Here is a 12,169-nt window from a genome sequence, read left to right as displayed (position 1 = left end):
TCCTTATTTATAGAACAATTTTATATTTTAGTTATTATACAGACCTGAATGATGGAAGTTTAACTTCTGAAACATGTAGTCTATAATAAAACTCATGTGGTAAAAAACAAAGTGTTTTCTTTAATCATTGTAACTATATTTTATATGCAAACTACTAACTTCGTTTTCCAGTGTTTATTGTAACAACAAAAAACTTTCTTTGGTAGTAAATAAATGAAAACATTAATGAATAGTATGTCTGAAGTATTTTTATTTGTATAATTATCAATTCGTGACGAATCTATCGAAAAGCAAAGATTTGACTTTTGCTAGTCTCTGCATAGTTTTACGTTACGTTAAGACCCAATATACGATAAATCGTAGCTTAATTATTTTAAACTGAGTTAAAAATGTCGTAATTAAACTTTTTACTTAAAACACCGTTTTCGTATTAAAAAATATTTTTTATACTAAATAAATATATGGTTTTGAAAAGAAAAGAGTTATTGAAAGGTAAGGGGTAAAAAAATATAAAAGTATTTTTGTTATATATGTATATTCTAAAAAAAAGTCAAATTCCAACAAAAATTTATTTTTTTTAAATCGTGATCGCTTCTCTCGTAGCCAAACACACACTGAATCATCCAAATTGCGAGTTACCCCTGAAAATTAAACATTAATAAAATTCCACTAATATTCTTTATTTTAGCTTTCATACTTTTTCAGTGATAACTTTCAAATACTGTCACAAACCATGCAAAAAAATGACACTATAAAAACTGTTTTTTTTTATCTGTTGAAGTAAATGTTGAATACCAGCAGAACCTTACTAACACAAATGCAAAATAATGTCATTTCTTCTTATTTGGTCAATAACTCCTGATTGTATTTACGTAAGTAAATATAAGTAAACAAATCGTTTTATAACTCAAGTGAGATACGAAATAACATCTGAAACAAAACACAGAAAAAAGTCAAAAATATTGACAGAGCGTTTTGTATTTTAAAATATATGTAGACATTCACAATCTTGTTGAATTCAAAACTAAATAAGTTTTTTTTATCTCTTACATGCCTCAATAATTCAAAATATTTAAAAAAAAGTAGAAAAAAGGTACAAATCATAGTTTTATGTAGAGACATATTTTATAGGCAAAATTATAACTCAGAAAACCCTTTTAACCCTGTAGGAAAATGTAACACCAAACATTTATTAAAATATACTTTAAGGGAAATTCATACGACTAGAACTCACCATTAGTTACTGCTACGTCAGAAACTGTATTACTCTGTATAATAATTCCATAAGCACAAACGGCTCCAACCATTGAAGCCAACAGTGACATGTCGTAAGGAAAAAAGCCTGAAGCCGTGATTTTCAATTTACAGCAGTCAACCAACAAAGAAAACCTGTCTAAAATTACCTTCGTGCTACGATCTGTAAATTAAAAGATTTTTTCATATTTCCGTAAGACTAAATCTTATTACTTTTCATGAGTCGACGCAACAATGTTTGAGGGTGTATTTAATTTAAGTGTGCAAATGTACATTTATGAATTTGGCATTACAATAACATTTATTAAATGTACATCTAGTCACTTTTGTATTAATTTTATCAAAAGTTGAATTTTTGAAATGGAAAATCAAAATGTATTTGAACAATGCATTTGTTTTAATGAACTTTTGTGAACTTGTTGGGTAATATATCCAAAATAAAACAAGGTTTGTTGGATTGAATTCTACATTTATTTATGTATATGTTAATATATGATGCGTTTCGTCTTCTTAGGACATTATCAAACACTGACTAAAAATATTTACAAAATGTCCTTATTTACTAACAATAATCGCTATTATTAGGTCTGGGAGTACATATTAGTATATAAGGACATTTTGTAAATATTTTTAGTCAGTTTTTGATAATGTCCTAAGAAAACGAAACGCATCACGTATTAATATATACATAAATAAATGTAGAATTGAATCCAACAAACTTCTTTTATTTTGGATAAATTACCCAACAATTCATTATGGAATTGTACCAACTGTCTGCAGTTACAACAAATAAATTATTTGAACTTGTTTAATATATATATATATATATATATATATATATATATATATATATATATATATATATATATATATATATATATATATACATATATATAAATATATATAAATATATATATATATATATATATATATATATATATATATATATATATATATATATATATATATATATATATATATATATGTATATATATATATATGTATAAATATATAAATATATAAATATATATATATATATATATATATATATATATATATATATATATATATATATATATATATATATATATAGATGTAAAATACTATTTTTACTCACTCAAATTGTGATGCGTACTTAATTGTGCTAATATTATAGCCGTTTTTCGTGATTCACACATTAAATTATCAGATAAATATGTATTTAGTACAACTGGGAAAATCAAGCGAAACATCCACATTAATATATTTCCATAGAACATTTTTGTGCCCTGCAACATTGCAAAAAGTAATTTATTAGTTTTGTAATTTATTATGTGTCATTGTGTGTAAAAATTATTTTAAGAAAGGTACTTACTACGCGGTTGACGATTTCTTGAGTAAACAAAAAAAATGTATGTAGAGTGTTAATTATATTCAAAAATGCCGTCAACGTGATCACTAACAGCTGAAAATAAATATTTTTTACAATTTGATTTTTATTACAATTAATTGCTTATTTAAAAAAAAACTGTGTTGGGTATATAACAAACTACTAAACTGTGCATAATATCGGCAATCGGTTAAACCATTAACAAGCAAACTTAGCTTAATTCCATTACCGAATTACCGGTAAATAGAATTCTAATTCCTTGGTGCGTTGTGCGTACTTACCGATACTCCAAAACAACCATTCAATATATAGACGCTATCAGCCATGACGTCATATATTTTCATGAGACGCAAAATAACTACATCTTCGCGTTCTTTAGATGCCATGAAAAACACAATTTTATTTTTTTTCACACCATTTTTTCTCTGACAATTTTCATTGTTCATACTATCACATGAACGTACTACGTGTTTTATGACTGAAACTTCATCCCTTTTATCATTATTATCGTAACAACACTGATGATCCAAAGTTTCCATCAATTGATTTAAAATCCTCAAGCGATGTATAAGTACTAAAATTACTATTGTCAATTGAACAATATGAAAATCTTGAAGCGCTTTTAATAGATACCAAAATATCATGTGAATGCTGACGTTATAAATATATTTATCAAAGACAAGAGCTAATATAAAAACGATGAAATAAACTATCACGCTAAAATTTAAATATTTCCTTAGACTTTCGTAATAAACCTTTTTGTTTATTGCAAGAGAAGCATCCATGGTATTAATATTCTCGTGCAACTTCGTAAAACCAATCCCAATAACATGAAGAGACGTGTATATAAAGACTATGCCACTTATTACTGGCGGATCAGACATGAATGCATCGATAATAGCTTCATTGAGACCGACTGACGATAGAAATCCTATGGCGCGTTTCACAGCGAAAAACAGTTGAATTGTCAAAAGAACTAATCCAAATATCCAAGAGTAAAGTTTCGTATATTTTCCACAAGGAATTATTTCTCCTCTATTAACCTCTACGCTCTTAACACCAAATATGAAAAGAACTAACGAAAGATGTTTCATCGCATAACTTAAATTATACATTTTTTTACAATTTTATCTTCCACAAATTTGTTATTGTATTATTTATTTAACAAAGCAGACACGTTCATTTATCAACGACAGCCGTAGTAGTGTTTATATGAAGTGTTTGTATCGTAACTATTATTAGAACGTTTATTTGACATCAATATAACTCATTTTCATTGCATATTATACGAGTATGTATAATCAATTAATCAGTTATACTAAATTAAATATTTTATAGGTCAAAACAACACACATGCAATATGGTTGATGAAGCTCATCCGTGGAACCAATTATATTTTTTTATGACAACAATATTTTGTTGTTCTAATCAATCAAATTGAAAACAATTCATCACCTGATATGAATGAATAGTGCTTTTGTATATTTATGTATATATACATATATATATATATATATATATATATATATATATATATATATATATATATATATATATATATATATATATATATATATATATATATATATATATATATATATATATATATATATATATATATATATATATATATATATATATATATATATATATATATATATATATATATATATATATATATATATATATATATATATATATATATATATATATATATACTCGGCGAGTATGTATGAGGAGATGCATGAACGTGGAAGAGGCGAAGAATGTTTGCAAGGACAGAGTGGTGTGGCGCTCTATTCTCTCTGCCTATCCCTGCGGGGAAGCGGCGTGATATATATATATATATATATATATATATATATATATATATATATATATATATATATATATATATATATATATATATATATATATATATATATATATAAAATATATAATAAATAAATAAAACCACAAAGTATTATTTTTATGCTATAAAAACATTGTCAAAAACTATGTATTTGTACACCAAATATTGTTTCTCACAATTGAGTGTGTCCAAATACTTATTCACAAATCTGAATTATTACCAATTACAAGTTATTTTAACTTTAATAATATTTTTGACATCTCAACATAGATGAAGAAGAATATGGAATTCTGGGCAGTGAAATTCTAGTTAATTCAAACAGTTGGTTTTGTAATAAATCAATATAATTAGAAGTTCCAATAATTTGGGTAGAATTGGTAAATACTACAAGTGTGTAAAGTGATCACTTAAACCAGCTTATGACGGTCGAAGGCCCAGTAAATGTCCAGACTTTCATATTCTTCTTCTATGGTGAGATTTAAAAAAATAAAATTAAATATTCTTACGTTACTTTTAATCAATTAATTGATCGAAACCAACTTTGTGAAGTACATTTATCTTAAATAATTAATCACACGAAAAAAAATGAACTGTTCTAATTTTTATACGAATACATACCTGTAAATGGAGTATAATATCTACGATGAAATCGATAATCTATTGTAATAATTCTTATTGGACTACTGTTTATATATAATCAAACGTCATCTGATAAAACAATGGTCATTAGTATTTTAAGTCGTAAAAAAGGTACTTGAAACTATTTCTGAAAAATAAATATCAAAACTTTATTTATTTGAAATATATATCAACAATAAACAACTTAGACAATACGAAGGGAAATATATGGACAGATCCATAAATTGAGCCTCTAATTACGATGATCCCTTTTCACACGATTTAAAAAAAAAAAAAAATAAATTAAATTAAATTAAACATTTGGTTAGCAATACGTAAAGTAGCTTGAGATCTTTCAGTCCACCTCCGTAGTGTAATGGTCAGCGCGCTCGGCTACCATACTGGAAGTCCCGGGTTCGATTCCCGGAGGGCGTCAAATAAATATTGATTTTTTCACTCTAATATTCATTCAATATTACCATAGTACATGAAGCGGAGGGCTGATCACCTTTCCTTCGTGTGTTAACGATCAAGATGACACTGCGTTTATATGATGCAGTGCCCTATGCACCATTAAGATGCGGATAAGGGTTTGAAGAAGAAGAATAATAGTAGCTTGGAATTTCCTGCGTCCTTCGCATATACCTACTAATGCTACTTAGTTGCTTAAAGAGGTATGCGGAAAGGGGATGGATGAATATTTTTTGTTAGATTTGATTTTATTAATGTATTTTTCAAATAAAATGAATATTCAATAAGCAATAATGAGTCTTATTTTTTGATATCTTGAATTAATACGATGAAAGCGTGGCATAACGATGTATGATAGATGTTTGAATAGTGATACGATGAAAGCATGCAAGGGTGCGTTATCGATAAAATTAAGAAATGCATGTTGAAATGGTTTGGGCATGAAATAGAGAAAGAAAGACAAAAAATTGAGTTGAATATAGTTAGAAATAGAAGTAGAGGAAGACCGAAAAAAAATTGGCATGATCAATCATTTGTCATGATAAGTATTTTTAAACGGTCAGATCAGAGTCAGAATACAGTATTCGCCGGGTATGTATGAGGAGATGAATGAATGTGGAAAAGGCGAAAATTGTTGGTGTTGCGTTATATTTTTTCTGCTTACTCCTGCGGCATGATGGTAAGTTAGTAAATTGGATATCCTGAAGTGGTTTTTGTACAAGGAAACCTAACGACCCTATTTTTTTGTCTTAGATTTTTTTACACGGTATCGCGTAGAACCTTCTACCGTGTAAATGGGGAGTTCAGTGTATATCACGATATTGTTATACTAACCATTTACTGAGTTTGAATTTGCTTGTTGGCTTTGAAGTAAAATGAGACCATATGCGATGAAAGCTCCCAGCATAGAAGCTAATATTGAGAGATCGAATTCAAAAAAGTTGGCAGCAGTAATATTTAATTTACGGTAATCAACCAAAAGGGCAAATTTGTTTAATGTCTTCTTAGTTCGGTTATCTGTAATATAAAAATGTTTTGAAAAAAAAAATTAAATGGGAGGTATTTACTAATATAATTCATATACCGCTCACTCCTTTCAAGAACGTCATTAATCAAAAAACTTGATTTTTGAGGAGAACGTTTTTAAAGTTTAAAAATATAACACAATGTACTAAAAATAACTATGAAGCCACTTATTGAACTTGTTACTGTGCAACAGATCTTTTTAGGTAAAACCTGAAGGTTTTTTCTCCATTTGAAAAATATTTAGTACGTTTCAAAAAATAATTAAACAATACCTTTTCTTCAAAATGCAAAAACAACACTTTCTGCCCTGGAGCGGGTAAATATTAAGTCAAAGATGTGCAGCTTTTGCTGGGATATAGTACATTTTCTGGGTATTCCGAAAACATGCTCAGCTGAAAATTGACGATTTTTGATTTATGACGTTCTTGAAAGGAGTGAGCGATATTCCTAATCCAAAAAATTAAGAACCCACAATTACAATCACATATTTTTGTTTAATATTTCATGATACAAAACAATTATTTATGGAATTTTTATCTATCTTTTTTGTAAACTTTGTTTTAAAAAAATATATTTATTACCAACATTCTATAAACATGCATACTTATTATGTTACATGTTGCCAATTTGCTAAAATGCTTAAAATTGTTAATATATTTATTGTTTCGGCATTAACTTTGTGGTAAGACATGTTACAATGATTAAAGAAAACACTTGTTTTATACCACTTGAGACCTGAATGATGGAAGTTTAGCTTCTGAAACATGTAGTCATTAATAAAACTCAAGTGGTATAAAACAAGTGTTTTCTTTAATCATTGTTAATATAGATATTGATTATTAAACTTAATTAAATAAAACAACTTTTTAAACCACTTTTTTATTGGTACATTTTTTCTCCAACCAGTTTTGACAAAAACCTTGTCATCATTAGGGTTAAACATGTAATAATACAATTAAAAAGTGCTTAAAATATAATTGTTTTCTTTAATAATGTTTGTAAAATGTGCCACAACATATGTACGAAAAACATTCAAGAAAATATTGATTATTATCGTACAATAAATAACGAGATAAATTAAATGTCACAACAGAAATGGAGAATATTTTCATACGCAGAGAATACGGTCTGAGCATTAGGGCAGTATTATTATCAACCGCTTTTGTATCTCAGTTGGAACTTACTGAATATCTTGATAAAAGGAAGTAAATCCAAAATTTGAGTCCAATCAAATAAATAACATTTAAAATATTGAAATGAATGATACTTACGGAAATTCGTTTTCGTGTTTAACTCCGCCAGTATATTAGATGTCCTTAGGGATTCACTTTTCAAAACATCACAAAATATTGCATTTATCATAATCGATCCAACAATTCGAACAATCCACACAAAGATTTCAAAGACATATAATGATTTTCCCTGAAAATTTTAATTACTGATTAATTTTAAAAGTATACATTATACTCGCGGTCATTAATTATGAAAAAGTAGATAGATTCTTTTTCTTTTTGTATTAAATGACTATTCTCCATCTGTGACGGGTTTGTAATGTGGTTGAAATTAACTCTCATCCTCATCACTTGGAAAAATAAAAATCGAAATAACTTGTTTGATATGAGTAATTTTTGTTCTTAGTTTTTAGTGAGTTGTACTTTTAAAGAAACTTACAATTTTTTCCATAAAAGATGCCCCAAACAAAATGGTGTAGTTGACAACAGAAACCATGTTCAAAAATACCATCGACATTTGTATTAAAATCTGCAACATCATTGAGTTAAGATAAATTGTTTTATACGCATACACATGAACGAGGATGTACAGATAATAATACATAAACATTATAGCCTTTTTTAATACGATGTAGAAAACTTTTGTTTGTATGTATGAGGCGATTTAGTAGGCAAGGCCATGTACATACTTCGCATTTCTTTCGAGAGCCTTAATCAAGTTTGCCTCTTTTACAAGGCATCAGGTTTCCGCAGCCCCGGACGTCCACAGCTTACAATCCATCGGTAGTTTTCGTCTGAACTTCGGGATGCGGACCTGACTTGGAAGGGTGCAGGGGAGCAAGGGATTTGTGTATTTTTTCTATATTTTTTTTAATTATATTCTCTTTTTTTAACATTCTGCATAAATGAATAAACTTATAAGTAGGTTGACAATAAGCAATATTTATTTAAAATATATCCAATTCTTCGAAAATCCTATTTTTAAATATCTATTTAATATATTTAGAATGTCATTTAACAAAAAAATACTTACAGAAAATCCGTAGCACTCACTCAGAATATTTACACTGTCGGCAATGACGTCATAAGTTTTCATGAGACGTGAAAAAATCAAATAATTTTTATTAGATTTCGCTGGTGCCCAATCAATTTCACCGAATTCCTTTAGATCGTTTGGCAAGGTGTTTTCCGAAATCCTGTTCTTTTTTATGATAATCGTTGAAAAAAACCCACTTTCAATCAAAGTATCAATACGATACTTTTCAATGTGCATTTTGCTATCCTTGCTGAAGTATTTTTTCCACAGTTCTAATACATTGTTTATTCTATGTAAACGATGCAAAAGAATAAGTATGAATATAGAAAATTGAGCTATAAATAAATCAGGCACCGTTCTTAAAACATACCAAATAATTATTCGAGGATTTATCATGTGAAACGCTATGTAGTCAGCTAAAATACTCAAAACTGTTAATAAAATATATAGTATTTCGCCCACCATGATGTACTTCTTTAAGAATTTGTAAAAATAGTCCATATTTAACCCTAGTAATACATCGATTTTATTAACATTTTCATATAACCTCACACATGTAACGTCGCATATAAAAGCTGAAGTTAATATTATAACTAAACATCCAAGTGCTGTAGGAATATTCATCATAAGATCTATTAAAGTATTTATTATCTCGAGTTTGGCATAAAATGAAATAAACCTTCGTACGACAAACAAACTTTGAATCGTTAAAATAATTAAAGCAAAAATAACTGAATAACACTTGTCAATTATTCCTGCAGACACTGGTTTATTATTATTTTTGTCAATTCTAATACATTTGACACCAAAAATGAAGAAAAGCCATAAAATTGGTTTGATAGCGTATGCTAAATTATACGTCATATTTAATTTTTTTGTAAGCGATACTTCTTTCTCCAATGCGGTAAATTCGACGTATTATTTTGAAATAACAATACAATATTTTTTAATGTCTACTAATCAATAACACTTAATCCTATTAAAGACTCTTTAATTAACTAATCCATCAGGTAAACTCCATTTTAAATACTCGTATTAATACTTCCTGAAACAGTGTGAGTGATACCTTTCATAATATAAACATTGTATATGTGTATTGTTAACATATGTACCTGTGGAACCGAAAATAGTTTTATACAAGGGATGGGATTCCATTCGGAAGTTGTAACATCGTGGTGTGGACAACTTTGAATTAATTAATATACAAATAAAAAGCTTTAATTTCCAATAATACTTATTATAGAATTTACCTTCCAAAGTCATTAGAAATATACGTCCAGAATTAAAAATTAAAAGTATCTACACTGACATTAACATATTGAAACCGTCCGTCGATCAATATTATCAGGAAACTAATAAACCATAAAGAAAATTACCATATACCATATTTCTCTCTTTTTTACCGAAAAGAAGTATAAAATTTATCTACACTACTAAATTATAGCGATAAATTCCTTATACTATCTTAGACTAGGGGGTTTTTTAAGTGGTAAAAATACGGTATTCATGAACATGAGTATACGTAGATCATAGATAGGAACACGAAAGTCTGGACTTTTCCAGGGTTAGCTTTTAGCTGGTTAAAGTGATCACTTTATTATCCTGTGTAACATTCACCATTCTATTGATGATCGACATCCCCTCATTTGGTAATTTCGGAAAGATGAAGACGAGGATTCAGTGTGAGGCATATATACATAATATTATTATATGTGTATTAAACTTTCTGTTGTCGTTAATTATAACATTTTTATAGCATGGACTAGAAAATTTGTTAAGCGATTACGTGATTATATTTAATTTTTCCGTCCTGCATGTTCTATTTCATACCACACCCTTACACTTTTAATCCCACCCTCACAATAGGACGCACACACACACGCACACACACGCACACACACGCACACACACACACACACGCACACACAAACACACACACACACACACACACAAACACACACACACATATACACATACACTCACACGCACACACCCTCTCTTTTTATTTATTTCTTAATAGATAACAGTATTCATAACACATATCGCTCACTCCTTTTAACAACGTCATATATCAAAAATCGTTAATGTTCAGTTTTGCATGTTTTCGGAATGCCCAAAAAATGTACTTTATCATGGCAAAAGTGGCATATTTTTAACTTAATATTTACCCGCTACAGGGCAGAAAGTGTTGTTTTTACACTTTGAAGAAAATGTATTTTTTAATTAGTTTTTTAAATATACTAAATATTTTTCAAATGGAGAAAAAACAGTCAGGTTTTACCTAAAAAGATCTGTTGCACAGTAAAAAGTTCAATAAGCGGCTTGATATTTATTTCTAAGTCATTTTATTATATTTTTAAACTTTAAAACAATCTCCTGAAAAATCAAGTTTTTTGATATCTGATGCTGTTGAAAGGAGTGAGCGATATGTGAATTAATTAATAATAATAATATAATAAAACCCTTATCCGCACCCCAATGGTGCATAGGGCACTGCGTCATATAAACGCAGTGTCATCTTTATGGTTTACACATGAAGGAAAGGTGATCAGCCCTCCGCTTCAGGTATCAGTCCAGGGTAATATTGAATAAATATGACAGTGAAAAAATCACTTATATTTATTTTACCCCCCTTGGGAATCGAACCCGGGACCTCCAGAACGGTAGCCGAGCGTGCTGACCATTACACTACGGAGGCGGAAAGAATTAATTAAATTGGCCTTTATCATTGTTAATCTTTTACTTTTTTTTATATTTTACGTACAAGCTGTATAATTCCCAAACAAATAAAATAAATAAATAAAATAAGTCGAATCACTCCTTTCCTCAAATGATTCAAAAAGAGGAAAAACATATTAATATAAAATGTAACGAAGAACTTTTCCGTGATGAATGTATATTTATTTATCTTGGCCGATATTTCCGATATTTGATATATTATGCTTGACATTAAATGATATCTGAAATCACCTCTGGAACAAAACATAAAAGGTTTTAGTACTAGAGTACATTAGAACGTCACCACATTTTTATATTATTTTAATTTAAATCGAAAAATACAAATTTGCATATGATAATAAAAATAAAAAAGAGCTTAAAGAATATATTTTTTTAACATTATTTTTTGGCATTTCAACATATATGAAGATGAATATGAAAGTCTGGGCATTTACTGGGCTTAGGACCGTCATAGGCGGGTTTAAGTGATCACTTAAACAGCCTAAGTTTCTCTAAAATTTTCTATAGCTGTGTTTATCGAAGTTACTAAATAAATTGCATCTAGTACCTCAACCGCATCACATGTTATAGAT

Source organism: Brachycentrus maculatus, unplaced genomic scaffold, assembly GCF_059751285.1.
Source record: "Brachycentrus maculatus isolate JH-2025_06_01 unplaced genomic scaffold, ASM5975128v1 h1tg000081l, whole genome shotgun sequence".
In the NCBI taxonomy this organism is placed as follows: domain Eukaryota; kingdom Metazoa; phylum Arthropoda; class Insecta; order Trichoptera; family Brachycentridae; genus Brachycentrus; species Brachycentrus maculatus.
The sequence above is the reverse complement of the archived record's forward strand: the minus strand, read 5'-3'. Positions refer to the sequence as shown.